A 15,176-nucleotide genomic window follows, 5' to 3' on the forward strand; every position below is an offset into this window, starting at 1 on the left:
TGTGATACACCACACTAACAAATTAAAAGATAAAAACCATATGATTATCTCAATAGATGCAGAGAAAGCCTTTGACAAAATTCAACGCACCAATTTATGGTAAAAACTCTCCCAAAAGCAGGCATAGAAGGAATATATATCAACATAATAAAAGGCATACATGATAAACCCACAGTAAACATTATCATCAATGGCAAATATTGAATGCATGTACCCTAAAGTCAGGAACAAGACAAGGATGCTCACTCTCACCACTACTATTCAACATAGTTTTGGAAGTTTTAGCCACAGCTATCGGAGAAGAAAAAGAAATAAAGGAATCCTGATTGGAAAAGAAGCAAAACTCTGACTGTTTGCAGTTGACATGATCCTCTACATAGAAAGGCTCAAAGACACCACCAGAAAATTACTAGGGCTAATCAATGAATATAGTAAAGTTGCAGGATATAAAATTCACACAGAAATCCCTTGCATTAATATACACTAACAATGAGAAAACAGAAAGAAAAATTAAGGAAATAATCCCATTCACCATTGTGACACAAAGAATAAAATAGAATAAATTTACCTCAAAAAACAAAAGACCTATATATAGAAAACTACGAAACACTGATGAAAGAAATCAAAGATGACACAAATAGATAAATATATATAGCATGTTCTCAGATTGGAAGACACAATATAGTGAAAATGTGTATACTACCCAAAGCAATCTATAGATTCAATGCAATCCCTATCAAGCTACCAACGGTATTTTTCACAGAACTAGAACAAATAATTCCACAATTTGTACAGAAATTTAAAAAAGGCTTGAACAGCCAAAGCAATCTTGAGAAAGAAGAATGGAACTGCAGGAATAGTCCTGCCTGACTTCAGACTATACTACAAAGCTACAGTCATCAAGACAGTATAGTGCTGGCACAAAGACAGAAATATAGATTAATGAAACAAAATAGACAGTCCAGAGATAAATCTACGTCCCTATGGACACCTTATCTTTGACAAAGGAGGCAGAAATACACAATGGAGAAAAGACAATCTCTTTAACAAGTGGTTCTGGGAAAACTGGTCAACCATCTGTAAAAGAATGAAACTAGAACACTTTCTAACAACATACACAAAAATAAACTCAAAATGGATTAAAGATCTAAGTGTAGGACCAAAAACTATATAACTCCTAGAGGGAAACATTGGCAGAACACTCTCTGACAAATCACAGAACGATTCTCTATGACCCACCTCCCAGAGTAACGGAAATAAACCAAAAATAAACAACTGGAACCTAAAGCAAAAGCTTTTGCATAATGAAGGAAACTATAAGCAAGGTGAAAAGATGGCCTTCAGAACGGGAGAAATTAACAGCAAACAAAGCAAATGATAAAGAATTAATCTCAAAAATATACAAGAAGTTCATGCAGCTCAATACCAGAAACAAAAAAATGACCCAATCAAAAAATGGGCCAAAGAACTAAACAGATATTTCTCTGAAGAAGACATACAGATAGAGAACAGACACATGAAAAGATGCTCAACATCACTCATTATCAGAGAAATGCAAATAGAACCACAATGAGGTACCATCTCACACTGCTCAGAATGGCTGCTATCAAAAATTGTACAAACAATAAATGCTGGAGAGGGTGTGGAGAAAAGGGAACGCTCCTTGCAGTGTTGGTGGGAATGCGAACTAGTACAGCCACTATGGAGAACAGTGTGGAGATTCCTTAAAAAACTGGAAACAGAACTGCCATATGACCCAGCAATCCCACTGCTGGGCATACACACCGAGGAAAACAGAACTGAAAGAGACGTGCACCCCAGTGTTCATCGCAGCATTGTTTACAGTAGCTAGGACATGGAAGCAACCTAGATGTCCATTGGCAGACAAATGAATAAGAAAGTTGTGATACATATACACAATGGAGTATTGCTCAGATATTACAAAGAACGCATCTGAGGTGGATGAAACTGGAGCCTATTAGACTGAACTAAGTCAGACAGAAAAACAGCAATACACTATATAAACGCATACACATGGAATTTAGAAAGATGCTAACAACAATCCTATCTGTGAGACAGCAAAAGAGACACAGATATAAAGAACACACTTTTGGATCCTGTGGAGAAGGAGAGGGTGGGATAATATGAAGAAACAGCACTGAAACATGTATATTACCAAATGTGAAATAGATGACCAGTCCAAGTTTGGTGCATGAAACAGGGCACTCAAAGCTGGTGCACTGCAACAACCCAGAGGGATGCGATGGGGAGGGAGGTGGGAGTGGGGTTCGGGATGCGGGACACATGTATACCTGTGGGTGATTCATGTCAACGTATGGCAAAAACCACCACAATACTGTAAAGTAATTAGCCTCCAGGTAAAATAAATTGATTTTGAAAAATAAATTAATTTAAGTAAAAACATCTAACGTGGGAAAATCTTACCTTTCCATTTTGTTAAAGATATTCATGAAGTCACCTTTATTTCAGCTTTGACTCTAAACATAACATTGGCTGTCAACCTTGCCCTTACTTTCATTGTCAAGGTTTATAACATTTGGTTAACTTGCTGGTGTGCTTGCTTTATAGGCAGATCCTAAAGTTCGAAAAGAGATCATTACGACTATATAAATTGTTCATTGGACAGTAAGGTAGTATACTAAAATGGCATTTATTTCTCTTCAGATTTAATGTCATAACTCTTAAACCACAAAAGTTAAAGAGATTCTTTTTGTTGTTCTTGTTCTTGTTATGCTTTTGATTTGGACTGTGATTTCCTAATACACTTTTTGTTGTTTTTGCTGAGTTTGTGGTTTGAATTGTCTTTCTTCTTTTCTTTGAAGACAACAGATACAGTTTCTTCATATCCCATCCCTCAGCTCATTGGCAAATATTTTCTACCTGAAGATATCTTCCTAGAATTCCTGGACTTCTTCAGTTTTGACCAAAAGCTTTCTAAACCTGCACAACTGTCATGTGTGACTTTTTGGAGAGACTCTTCATTGGCCTAACCATTTCTTGGAACCTTTACTAATTGTTTCTATAATTTCATTCTTAATTTTCAGGAATATACTCAGAAAGGGTACATGAAAGATTTCAATATCTTGATGTTTTAAAATATTGTTTTCACTTACCTTTTGGCTTAGAACTGAATTCTAGGCTCAAAATAGTTTTTACCTGAGAAAACACAAGAAACTGTTCAATTAACTTAATGATTCTAATGTTGATAAAAAGTTTGATTAAGACAAAAATTTTGTAAGAGGTTTTCTTTTCTCCCTGTTCTAGAAGCGTTTGAGACCATTCTATTCTCAGAATTCTGAAACTTGAAGCTGACACATCAGGAACATTTATTTACTTCCCATTTTGTCACTTGGCTTGTGAAATATAAATTCAACCAATTGTCTCTCTACGATATGACTTTTACATTTCTTTAATAGTAAAATATTCCCTGCATCAAATTTATCTGTCATCTCTGGAGATCTTTTTAATGAGATGAAGGATTCCTACACTGTTCTATATTTGACTTATTACTACTAGATTTCTTTTTTCTATATCCTATTAGATCTATACTTTATTTTCAAACTTTCATTAATGAAAAATACTGAATTTACAAAGATATTTCTTATCTAATTGTTCCTTCTTTATCCTGTTCTATACTTGTCTTATGGGTGGATTATCTTTTTAACTATTAACAAGGATACTGATGAGAGAATTTTAAATATACTCTTCTGTACTTCATATTATCTAGCTTGGTAGTGATTTCACATCATTATTAATATTTGTATTTTTTTATAACTATGTGTTTTTCTCCTGTTCAACTGGTTTTCTTTAATAGATCAGATGGTTATTTTTTATTTAAAACTGGAGGAGTAAAAGTTTTACTTATGGTTAGAGTGCAAAAGAATATAAATAAATGTCACTGATATTTACCCTGAAAGAAATTAGAATTTATTTTCACACAAAGATTTGTTCACAAATGCTTACAACAGCACGGTTTTTAATATACCCAAACTGAAAACAGCAAAGATGTCCATCAAAAGGAGAATGAACAAAAAGTTACGACAAGTTCACACACTGATACTTTGGGACAATAATGAGCAATCTATTACTATACACAAGAACATGGATATATCTCAAGACTATCATTATGCATGAAGCAGTCAGAGACAATAGAATACATCCTGCAGGACCATTTATCACAAATATTAACAGAGGAAGGACACTTCTTAAAATTAGGGTCACAAGGCTTTCTATATCACTATAGGAAGGGTTCCAAACTTTTAATCCAGAGATGGAGTAATGTGAATCCAAATACTGATACATCCTCAAATGGTACCTAGACCATGTATATGTACTTGTGGAAATCCTTTTCTGGGAAGAAATTCTGTGCTTTCATTATAGAAACTGATAGAAGAAAGATGTCAAAAAATTAGTGACCACAACAAATGGATTATACTTGTTTCTGGGGAATGGAGCTTTTACCAGCTGTATTATGGTTTTAAATCAATTTTCCATCAGACTTTTCTGTATAATTTGTTAGACCAAAAATAATTACATTAAAATATTGTTCAGAGATAAGATACCACCTGTCAGACACACAATCTAGATATCTTTACCACTAAACCTAGCCTTCTTGGACTCTAGTTTGAAAATTATCTGTTAAAAGTAGTGTTTTAAAACCTGGAAAATTTCCAGGCTTTAACATTAATAGTATTTTCAAACTATAGAAACAGCTCTTCAGTCATCTTATATTTGGTAAAATGTTGCAGAAGTGCTTCTTAACTTAAGTCTTAAGGGATCAAGTCTGGTGGCTTGTTAAGCTTTCCCAGAATTCTAATACTAGATCCATAATTTCTTGAGGAAGGACTCACGTTTCAGAAATAAGGAAGGTAAGGAATATGTATTTGTTCTAAAAGCAATCAGGTCCTGACCTTGGAAAGAGTAACTGGAAGCTCTGGAAAAATCTTCCAGTCCAGAAATGGCAAGTGAGTTTTATCTTCCATGCTAAAATCAACTAATGTCAATATTCAATTATTTTCAAATAACATAGAAAGTCCAATAGAAAATTGATTTATACTTATAACACACCTGGTAAGAGCAGACTTTATTTCTGGGTTCCAAAATCACTGCAGATGGTGAATGCAGCCATGAAATTAAAAGATGCTTACTCCTTGGAAAGAAGGTTATGACCAACCTAGATAGCATATTAAAAAGCACAGACAGTACTTTGCCAACTAAGGTCCATCTAGTCAAGGCTATGGTTTTCCAGTAGTCATGTATGGATCCGAGAGTTGAACTATAAAGAAAGCCGAGTGTCGAAAAATTGATGCTTTTGAACTGTGGTGTTGGAGAAGACTCTTGAGAGTCCCTTGGACTGCAAGGAGATCCAACCAGTCCATCCTAAAGGAGATCAGTCCTGGGTGTTCATTGGAAGGACTGATGCTGAAGCTGAAACTCCAATACTTTGGCCACATAATGTGAAGAGCTGACTCATTTGAAAAGACCCCGATGCTGGGAAAGATTGAAGGCAGGAGGAGAAGGGGATGACAGAGGATGAGATGGTTGGATGGCATCATTGACTCAATGGACATGAGTTTGGGTAAACTCTGGGAGTTGGTGATGGACAGGGAAGCCTGGCGTGCTGCAGTGCATTGGGTCACAAAGAGTTGGACACGACTGAGAGACTGAACTGAAGAGCTCCCGTTTCCAGAAAAAGAAAGATAATCCATTATTACAGCCATTAATTTTCTGACATCTTTTTTCAATCACATGGCATCTCTGGAGTGATGTGTTGGGAAGATTCTAAGATTCCTAAACTGGGATTAACTAGTGATGTCTGCCAAGGGCACAGGAAAGGTGGGAGGTAGCATATGTGCTAGATGAGTGCTAACCTTGCCTAGTCAGGGTCATGAGGACTTAAAAGAGGCTGCAAAGCACAGTGATACACAGGAGAAAAAAAGATAATAAGAATAGGCACTGTAGCCAGGAGGAAAATAAGGATATATCTCTAAAATAATTATATAAACATCAGGACAAGCAAATAAAATTCAAAATAAAAAATGACCACCAAAATAAAAGAACTTAAAAATCCAAAATGAACTAATTAACCAGGGGAAAAATGAACTATTTCTAAATTAAATCCATTCTGCAATACATTTAAGCACAGTTTTGCCATTCCAGTGTCTGTTGAGGACCTACTGTGTTCCAGGAAGAACTGAGAAATAGAAGATATATTCAAGAAAAAAAGAAATGTCTTTTTTTTTTTTTTTTTGGTGAAACCACAGCACACGTGGCATCTTAGTTTCTGACTTAGTTCCTTAGTCCCTTTCAGTGCACCCTGCATTGAAAGCACAGAATCATAACCACTGGATGAACAGGGAAGTCCCCAAGAAAGTCTATCCTGAACATCTCACTTTCCACTGATGGAGACTGACTTACAGACCCAGTCAGTTTAATATAATAATATATATAAACATATATATAAATGTTAATTAATATATATTAGTAATATAATTATAATGTAATATGTAATATATAATATAATAATAATGCTAATTAATATATAATATATATATTATAATAACCTCTCTTCACAGTAAGAGTTACAATCAGGTTTGAAAAAAAATGCAGTGAAGTCAAAAGAGAAGAAATGACATTGGCTCAAGAGAGTCTCTGAAGCTTTCAATGAATTGGATCTTAAAAGATGAAGGAGTTTTCATGAAAGTGCAGAGGTGCAGTGGGTAGGAAATGGCAAAACAACCAGCAGGAGCAAATTAGTGGTGACTTAGGAAAACATGGCATATTTTTTTTGAAAAATGGAGAGGGTCACCATAGCCTGTGGAGAGGCTGAGGTTGGGGAGAGGGGAGGGAAATTGGCAAAGAGACAATATAAAAAAGCAGGATAGAATAGGAGTGGGATGGATTGGAAAAGCCTGGACAGTTTTTGAGGGTGGTACAGTTTTCAAATTCCATGTGATCCTCACAATAAATATCATGGAAAAACTCGACGAAACTTTTTGTCCAACCCACTATATAGGATGGGAATGTACCAACTCTGCAATCCAGACTAAATCTGAGGAAGTTGCTAGTGTGAACATCGGAAAGTGTCATGAAAAAGAAATGGCAGAGTAGGGCAGTGAGGGGACAGGTTTAGCAGCAAAGCAAAGAGGAAGCAATGTGCAAGTTGAAGAGAAAACCTTTCTGAGATCACTTGTTGATAAGAATTTGCAGAGGATAGACATTTCAATGATGTTAGACTTGCATCATGAAAATGACATACATCAAAAGAGGAAAAGTTCAAATAGCCATTTTGTCATCTCTGGTGGTGGTGGTAATGGGTTGAGGAGGAGGGTATTTTAACCTGGCTAATAAGACCTACATCTGTACAAGATTGGAACATAGCAACAACTCAAACTCTGTAGTTTCAAAGGCCTTGGGTAAGATTCAACTCAAGTAAACAGACTGCAAAATGTCATACTCAAGGGGAGAAACACAAATCTTCTTTTCAGTAACTGTCAAAAGGAGCCTATTCCTAAAATGGTAGTTGAGTTAGAAAAAAATAAGAGAAAAAAGGGATGCTGCCACCTTCAGAAGCATTAAAATCATCAAACAACATTAAAGCAGGTATCCTTCAGGGCAGGGTAAAAAGTTTATTGAATAGAGTTGGGCTCATTACAGGCATTTTAAGAGTCCAACCCAAAGAAAGTTTCTTATCCTACCAGTGTGGTTTTAAGAAAATTACTTGACTTCTCTGCTCCTCAGTTTCCTCATCTGTAAATGAGACAGTCTCTTAAGAGCCAGTATTGGAGGTAGAAATAAAAAAAAGAGATCTCTCAAATATATAGAGGGAACAATTAGATAATATCCCAAATAAGGCTTTCTGAATGGTATTCTGAAATCTCATGGTAGTTAAGTGCTAAAAGTCAACAAGTAGACTTACACAGAATTTTTATAATTTCTTTAGCTCAACCTCTTTGAATCTTCATGTTCTATGTTTCAATTGATCCTTACAGGCAATTGTCAAACATGTTCAGAAAACGTTGCTATGTCAACATTAATTATCAGCTTATTTGAAATTAAATACACAACTATTTGCTGAAATCTAGGCTTATTTGACCCAAACTCCCATTTTGCATACAAGGAAATTGAAATCCAAGAGAGGACAAGTATCATGCAGATAATAAGTAGCGAACCTGGCACAGCCCCTAGCTCACAATAGATGCTCACCATACACTGGCTGAATAAAGAAATAAACCAAGCCATCCGTGAGAAGAGACACACTGGATTCCCCTGCAAGAGTCTTCTCTTTTCACAAAGCAGTTCTGCTGATGCTTTCATGTTTGACACTAAGATATTTATTATCTGAGCTGAAATTTCAATGCATGATGAATTTCAGGGTAAATTCAGTGAAGGCTGTGGAAAACCATAAGAAAAGAGCCATCCTAAGACTTGATAAGTCAGCCACTGTTCTGCTGATATGCTAGGAGGCCCAGAAAATACAAAAAACATCATTTCCATATCCAAAGGAAATGGATGAATACAAAAGTGAACCATGACAAATACTAACACTTGCATAAAACCAGCCTAAGAAAGAATTTATTGATGAGAAAGATTCCAGAGGAGGAAATATACACACCCTACACATATCCCCACATATCCTGACAGTACTGGAAAGGTTCTTATTCTCATTACCCACCTTACCATACTTAGTGGTGACAGAAACAGGGACAAACGCTACCCTCAAAAGCAGCTTTCAATTCCCCTTTGATAACATTTTTGGAGGTGTTTATAGATTTTTCTAGGGGTTTCCCAGGTGGCTCAGTGGTAAAGAACCAACCTGACAATGCAGGAGACACAGGTTTAATCCCTGGGTTGGAAAGATCCCCTAGAGAAAAAAATGGCAACCCACTCCAGTATTCTTGCCTGGAGAATCCCATGGACAAAGAAGCCTAGTGGTCTATAGGCCATGTGGTTGCAAAGAGTTGGACATAACTTAGCAACTAAACAGCAAAAGAGAATTTTCTACCTTAGAGCACATTGGTGATAGACTAATTTGTATTTTACAGGAAAAGCACTGTTAGTGAGCACATATTTGCAACATTTCTGATCTTAAATTTTTACTATGGAAACTGAGACTTTCAAAAGCACACTAAAATAAAGACATATACTCAAGTCTTGTGAAAACTGTTATGACAGCATCACAAATTGGAGAGGGGCATAAAGGAATTCAGCTCCTTACGATTCCTCAGATAATTAACCTTGCTGATACCCGTAAAAATGCTAAATAGTTTCAGGCTGGCTTTCAATCACTCTGGACAGATAAAATGTAACATCTACATTAAATGACAATTTTTTTCTCAATGTAATTTCTTGCATATTAATTAAATTATTATTATTACTTTTGGCAATAGGGTCAACTTCTTTGACAGTTTCCAAATTCTTGTAATGAAAAAAAATGACAGTATTTTGCTTTCAGCTACAGTTAAGTGGATGCATAGATATACATAAATGACTCCGAGACCACATAAATGGGATATAATGTTACTCTCTTTGCTCTGGATTGTCATCCCTCATATAATCTCTGCAACCAAAAATGGCAGTTTACTATTTACCCAGGGATTGTAAGGAACCAGCAAGCACTTCACAAGCATAATTTCACTTCATCTTCACTCTGTATCAAGTGGGCATGAGAAACACCCCCAACCCACAAATGAAGAAACCAAGGCTGGCAGAAGTTCAGTGAATTACAACAAAATGGAGGAGCCTACATTTGATCCCAGGCAGTTTCCTTTTAGTGCTTTTAATTAAATGGTATCACCTCTGCCAAGTCTGAGGAGGCCTTACAAATAGCTGTGAAAAGAAGAGAAGCGAAAAGCAAAGGAGAAAAGGAAAGATATAAGCATCTGAATGCAGAGTTCCAAAGAATAGCAAGGAGAGATAAGAAAGCCTTCCTCAGAGATCAATGCAAAGAAATAGAGGAAAACAACAGAATGGGAAGGACTAGAGACCTCTTCAGGAAAATTAGAGATACCAAGGGACCATTTCATGCAAAGATGGGCACAATAAAGGACAGAAATGGTATGGACCTAACAGAAGCAGAAGATATTAAGAAGAGGTGGCAAGAATACACAGAAGAACTGTACAAAAAGAGCTTAACGACCCAGATAATCACGATGATGTGCTCACTCATCTAGAGCTAGACATCTTGGAATGTGAAGTCAAGTGGGCCTTAGAAAGCATCACTACGAACAAAGCTAGTGGAGGTGATGGACTCCAGTTGAACTCTTCCAAATCCTGAAAGATGCTGTGCAAGTGCTGCACTCAATATGCCAGCAAATTTGGAAAACTGATCAGTGGCCACAGGACTGAAAAAGGTCAGTTTTCATTCCAATCCCAAAGAAAGGCAATGCCAAAGAATGCTCAAACTATTGCACAATTGCACTCATATCACATGCTAGTAAAGTAATGTTCAAAATTCTGTAAGCCAGGCTTCAGTAGTATGTGAACCGTGAACTTAAGTATAATAGTAATTATACTTAATCTGCTTTAAAGATGCCCTTTGAATCAAAGAAGGAAAAGCAATCTATCTCTCTTTACCAAAAAAAAAAAAAACTTGAATAAAGGGAAGAGAAGTGTGTGTTTGAAATACCACCCTCACATTTTTATCAGTCTGTTAGCACACTTTCCAAGGTACTATGAGGAACATGAACATGAGAGCTTAAACCATGGGCACTGGAGGTTTTTACAAAAACCAGATGGAAAGTGTATGTACTTCATCCTGATAGGAAGGTTTATTCATGATCAACTAAAAGTGTGCACCAGACTTATTGTATTAGTGAGAAATTCAGAGAGTCAGTAAAAGCAAGCTTGTGGCTACAAGTAATTTTTCATCAGCTCTGGGCCTCCATCTTGCACAAATGATGAGGCCTATGGTGCCACAAGTAGGAAGCCAGGCCAACACCTCAGCTACCTTGCTCTGCCAGTTTCCAGAAGCCTTTGGTTATCAGCGCTTTTTTCCTTTGAGACATATTAAATTGACAGCAAATGAGTTGTCAGTTGAATTGTCTGAGATATTCTCCAGTTTCTCTTGGACATGCTCTGTGCTCCTAGGCTGATACAGACCCACCGTACTACACAATAGGTGAGCACAGACTTAAATTCTAGTAAGTCTAGGAAAGGGTCTGGACCCTGACCCCTTCTTGCTATGCAACCTTAAAAAATATTTTTACTTATTTCTTCTCTGCTTCCCAGAACAGAAATCTCTATTCCAGATGGTTGTTATCAGTTGTATTTGTGACTTTTCAAACCTTACAGTACAATGCCTGAGGCACTCACAATAAGTATGCCATGAGTGGTGGTTTTGGAGGGCTCTCTTTCTCTTCTCTCCATCTGTCCCTTTTTCCCCACTGCCCTCCATATATATAGATCATCCATATATATAGATCATCATGTATATATGATCTCTATATATATCCCTATACATACATAGGACAAGTATACAACACTCAACAAATTGTATGTATATATATATAAATACATATATAATACATACACATGTGAGTATGTGTATATACATATATACAATACACACACATACAAAGAATGATTATCATTGTAACTAGAAAAGAAGATGGGATCACCTGACTCAACTCAGAAGATTCTAACACTAGCCTAAGTATGCATCTAAAAGATATATAAACACAATTATCCTCAAAAACTTAAGATATAATACAACATTTTGCCAAAAGTCTCCTGTGGACATAGAATATGGAAATACATAGTTTGTCACATGCACCACTTCTTTACATGTCTCTTATCACATAAGGAATAATCTCAATTTCTTTTTTCTATCAAAGATGTCTGCACAAATTTCTCTTCATACTTAGACTGCCTCCCCTCTGATCACCTCTGTTATTGAGACAAGGTAGCCCTCCATTTCATCCATTATAATTTTATCCATCCCACCACATCCCACAAGCTGGTAACAAAAGACCAGATCGTTGCTTAAAAGAAGGGAGGGAGAAAGGCAAGAGAAAAAGAAAAGAGCAGATGAGGAGGAGAGAAGGCTGTGAAAATGATTAACTATCTTTAAATGTATTTGCCTTCAAAAAAGCTAAAAGTCACAAGTCCATACCTTAGCAGTCCTAATCTTCTCAAATCTTGAATGCAACGTTCAGGGCAACATTGGGGTTGAAATAATCTGCTCAGGGCACCACCAGAGGGATGGTTTTTGTAACCTCCACACAGACTCCAGGAAAGCCTTTTCCAAGTCTTTGAGGATGAAGGTTTCTTCCAGGTCTACAAGATCACAAGTGAAAGAAAATATTCAAAACAATACCAACAAGAAAAATACAACAATGACATTAGAGTCCAGATCATTTGGTGTAAAGAAACTAAACAAAAGACACACTGTATTCTGACTGACGTAACACACATAGTTACTTGAATGGATTCAGACCTGATCATAAAGAATCATACCAAATCAGAAAAAGTCATAGTATATCAAGGTTAGACATTTTCTGAAGACATGACTGGCCAAAATCACTCACTCAACATACAGGGAAACTAAAGATCACAGAGGAAATGTGATTTTCTCATGGTGACTCATTATCTGTAGTATATTTCAACCAGTGAAGCAAGCAAATCTTAGTAAACACAAGCAAAGTAATTAATACTATGGTCAATGCTAAAATGAGACAAAGGGATGACAATACATCACTTCTTTATCTTAAAATACTTGGCTTCTAAGACACCAAACTTGCTTGTTATCAAGAGGGCCACAGTCTGTTGGTTATATCTGTTAGATCTATTCAATCTCCTGATCCCTAACATAAGAGCATCCTGAAACTCAGCCCTGAACCTTCTTTCCAAGTCTTTCCTTGTCCACAAGGGGGTGTTTTCAAGTTGCACAGCTTAAAATACTGATACATACTGACAACTCTGAAATGTGTCTCCAGACCCAGATATTTCAGGTAACTACAGATTCCCCTATTGATGGACTGTTCAAAATTAGTACTTGGAATTCTAACAGATATGTCAGATAGTGCATGCCCAAACACGAAAATCCTTCCAAAGACAAGGAAGGCCCACACTCTTCCTAGTTTATGCCTTCTCAGTCACTGCCAATATAATTCACCCCATTCAGTTCAGTTCAGTTCAGTTGCTCAGTCGTGTCCGACTCTTTGCGACCCCATGAATCGCAGCACGCCAGGCCTCCCTATCTATCACCAACTCCTGGAGTTCACTCAGACTCACGTCCATCGAGTCTGTGATGCCATCCAGCCATCTCATCCTCTGTTGTCCCCTTCTCCTCCTGCCCCCAATCCCTCCCAGCATCAAAGTCTTTTCCAATGAGTCAACTCTTCGCATGAGGTGGCCAAAGTACTAGAGCTTCAGCTTTAGCATCATTCCTTCCAAAGAAATTCCAGGGTTGATCTCCTTCAGAATGGACTGGTTGGATCTCCTTGCAGTCCAAGGGACTCTCAAGAGTCTTCACCAACACCACAGTTCAAAAGCATCAATTCTTCAGCGCTCGGCCTTCTTCACAGTTCAACTCTCATATCCATACATGACCACAGGAAAAACCATAGTCTTGACTAGACAGACCTTAGTCGGCAAAGTAAAGTCTCTGCTTTTGAATATGCTATCTAGGTTGGTCATAACTTTTCTTCCAAGGAGTAAGCGTCTTTTAATTTCATGGCTGCAATCACCATCTGCAGTGATTTTGGAGCCCAGAAAAATAAAGTCTGACACTGTTCCCACTGTTTCCCCATTAGCCAGTCCCCAGTTTTTCCAGTCAACCTTGACTCGTCTCTTTCTTCCATGTCCTCTAAAACATCAGCAGATTCTGGTGGCTCTATCTTCAGGATAAATCCAACAGCCGGTCACTCTTGTCACCTCCTTTATATTACCACACTGGTCCAAAGCATCATTATAGACCTATAGCACTGTACAGCAGGGGTGCTCAAAACACAGCTGTCACTCTCAAATCACCCCTGAGTAAGACAGTGACACTACGCTGCTCAAAAATCACACTGACATTCTCAAAGTCATCATTGTTACCACTGCCTTTCTCCCACTTGTTCCATTTATTCATCTCCAGCCATGTGGGTCTCCAACCTCTTCCCCAAACATGCCTCTGACTACTGAAGATTCGAGCTCTCACAGTTCCCTTTACCTGGAGTCTTCTTTTTCCCATCAGCACTTCATATTTTTGTCACAATGTTACCTTTTCAGCAAGGTCTCTTGTTATCATATTATTTAAAACTTTAAACCCTGACCATATCTCTTCATTCCCCCTTCTCGGTTTAAAACTTGCTGAAAACTTTGTGATATTCTATATGGTTTCCTTGTTTATTACCTGCCTTCTCTAATAAAACATAAATGTCACATTTACAAGGGATTTAATCGCCAGTATCCTTGTATCTCTTCCGGCACTTTCCCCACAACCTAGCACAAAAAAGACATCAGTATGTATTTTTGAATGAATGAACATAAAAAGCTAAGTAAACCTTCTGAAGGTCACTCAGGTGACAAGTGGCTGAGCCAGATTTGAACCAAAAGCATTCTGTCGCAGTGAACTTGATTCTATGTAACTGTGACTACATGAAAGCCTTCAGTGCAGGTGTTAGAAATAGATTCGGTTGAATCTGGCGTGTATTATTACAGGAATTTGTGGATTAAACAAATGAAATGCCCAAAATGATTTCTAGAAACACATAAAGAGTACATGTTGCATGCACTGGAATGGAGCTGCCTACATACTAATTCCAACTTCACTGTTAACTTTCTCCACGTCTTCCTCAGTTTGCCCCGCCCTTCCCTCTATGACTTTATTTCTTGTCCCTCCCTGAAGGCAGATGAAGACAAGGGATCCAAGATTAGACAAATAAAAGGAAAGAGATATTTTGGGGAAAAGACGTGGCACAGGAAGCAAAGGACTTTGCATCTGGGTCTAATCCACCACCAGTTCAACTTGTGCTTTAAGGGTGCAGAGTCTCTTCATCGCTGGGCAAAAATACATGGCCTACAGAGATCTCCCAGCTTTAAAAAATGATGATTTTCCTTTTTGATTATTAAAAGGCTCCCTTCTTCTTAGTAGTCTAAGATTGGTTAGGAAATAGAGGGTGACACTTAAGAAGAGGCTTTGGGATAATTAGAGAACTCAACTTCTGGTT

General features: G+C 37.3%; 1 protein-coding gene across 3 annotated transcripts in view; it reads right to left on the reverse strand.

Moving 5' to 3' along the window:
• SGCD (sarcoglycan delta) overlaps window positions 1–15,176 on the reverse strand; it is a 1,076,456-nt gene that overhangs the window by 609,485 nt on the left and 451,795 nt on the right. For all 3 annotated transcript variants that reach the window (XM_013965725.2, XM_018050121.1, XM_013965722.2), the window contains one exon: window positions 12,134–12,297. The gene's annotated coding sequence lies outside the window, so the exon portion shown is untranslated. The remainder of the gene's footprint in view (window positions 1–12,133; window positions 12,298–15,176) is intronic.

The sequence above is a fragment of the Capra hircus genome, chromosome 7 (genome assembly GCF_001704415.2).
Source record: "Capra hircus breed San Clemente chromosome 7, ASM170441v1, whole genome shotgun sequence".
Classification (NCBI taxonomy): Eukaryota; Metazoa; Chordata; class Mammalia; order Artiodactyla; family Bovidae; genus Capra; species Capra hircus.